At 35.2% G+C, this 1,956-nt stretch overlaps 1 non-coding gene across 1 annotated transcript; it reads right to left on the bottom strand.

Moving 5' to 3' along the window:
* Nucleotides 1–1,590: 1,590 nt before the first annotated feature.
* Nucleotides 1,591–1,700, bottom strand: LOC121266663. Its single transcript, XR_005940884.1, has one exon. It is a non-coding gene; the product is annotated as a small nucleolar RNA R71 (small nucleolar RNA).
* Between the last annotated feature and the right edge of the window lie 256 nt (nucleotides 1,701–1,956).

The raw sequence follows: 1,956 nt of genomic DNA, 5'->3' as shown, positions 1-1,956 counted from the left end.
TGAGTCCTAAAATTTAGGTGATCTTGTATACGGGAATAAGAAGACATTAGGGTTTTCTTCCTACCCTATATAAGCATTTCATTAGCACGAAATTGGGAGTTCAAAAAGGGGGGGATGGCTCAGTTCTATAAAGGGGGAGACGTCTCAGTTCTGAAGAGGGGGGAGACGAAATTAATTTCTATGGCTGTCGTTTGCTTTATTTTTCTCTTGTAATTTTTGTTGTCCATTATATTTATGGGTAACTAAATTCTCAAGTAGGACTAGGGATGAACTTGCACATTAGATGATATTTTTAATTTATTTTTGATTTATGTATTTGATTTTCAATTACTAAAACTCTTTTGTTTTATCATTCTCAATTCATTGTTGATGTTTTCTTCTTCAAATAATCGTAGAATTCATTCTGTTTATGGATTCAGTCATACTTTTTCTATTGAATGAATTAGCTCTTTGATTATGTTTAGATCAATTATTTATCTATATTAATTTAACTCTTTGCTGCAATACCGCTTCTTGAGTATATTATCGTCGTTGGATTTTCTTAATAGTGATAGTAATTTACGTATTTTAAAAGTGATGAGTGACTTTTTAAAGGGTTAGATTTGGTTTAATCTTGATTTATAAAGCTATACCTTCCAATTGTAAATTTTGGGAATTGCATTCCCAATTGAGTTATTCAATGAATTAAGAATAATTAAAATACCAGATTTGTGTAAGGGATTCCCGACGCTTTACTGTTTGTCAAACTTGAGTACTTTTTCTGTTAGTCACTTTGCTTCACTTTAATTTACATTTAAAATTAATCTTTGTTCTTCATTAATCATTTAATATATTTCTTTAGTTTCTTTATTCCTTTTACAATTCTTTGAATTTGTCTCTCTCTAGAATCGACACCACAAAACTGTGCTACAACTACCGCATTATTCTTTGGGTGTAATCAAATTTTGGCGTCGTTGCCGGGGAGACGGTAGAAGAATTGCTAGATAGGTTTTTATTTCAGCAGTTTGTAAAGGCGGTAAGTTCATTCCCTCTTTTAGCTTGCTGAGTTATTTTTTTCTTTCTTTTCATAGTATTTTTAGTTTTTAGTATTTTGTTACCTTGCATGCACAAATATAGAGACACATTGGGTAGATTTGCTTGTAGGCCTGTGGAAGGGTCAGAATCAAGCTTTTTAAATCCTTTATTTGACAATCTATCTAGTCCCGAAGAAATGAGTGAACACGAAGATCAACCCATTAGAACTCTTCATGATTACCTCCACCTTACACGCATAGCCACACCATCATGCATCATATTTCCAGCTAATACTCGCCAACTAGATTTTAAAACAGGGATGATACAGTTACTCCCTACTTTTCATGGTTTGGAAAATAAAAATTCATATGTGCACATTAGGGAGTTTGAGGAAGTAGTTGCGACTTTTCATAGTCAAAATGCAATTGATGACGTTGTGCGACTTAAGTTCTTTCCTTTCTCTTTGAAGGATAGAGCTAAGAGTTGGCTATACTCACTGAGACCCCGATCTATTGGGTCATGGAGTGAGATGACTCAGGTCTTCTTTAATAAATATTTTCCCCAACATAAGACCAACGCATTAAAAAGGCAAATCTCCACCTTTGTACAAAAGGACAGTGAGACTTTGTATCAATCTTGGGAGAGATTTAAGGAGTTGTTGAGAGTATGTGTCCTCACCATGGGTATGAGAATTGGCGCTTAGTAAGCTATTTTTATGAGGGACTTACACCTAGAGAGCGCCAATTTGGGAAGATGATGCGTAATGGTGAGTTCTTACAGAAAGATCCTGATGAGGCCATAGAATACCTCAATGAGCTTGCTGAAAAGGCTCACACTTGGACTGGACCTAGTGATACTGAGAGCACAAATAGGTCACGACCTGCAGGAAACCTAAATGGTGGTGGAATTTACCATCTCAGGGAAGAGGATAGCCTAAAGACT

Source organism: Juglans microcarpa x Juglans regia, chromosome 5D, assembly GCF_004785595.1.
Source record: "Juglans microcarpa x Juglans regia isolate MS1-56 chromosome 5D, Jm3101_v1.0, whole genome shotgun sequence".
NCBI classification, from domain to species: Eukaryota; Viridiplantae; Streptophyta; class Magnoliopsida; order Fagales; family Juglandaceae; genus Juglans; species Juglans microcarpa x Juglans regia.
The sequence above is the reverse complement of the archived record's forward strand: the minus strand, read 5'-3'. Positions and strand labels throughout refer to the sequence as shown.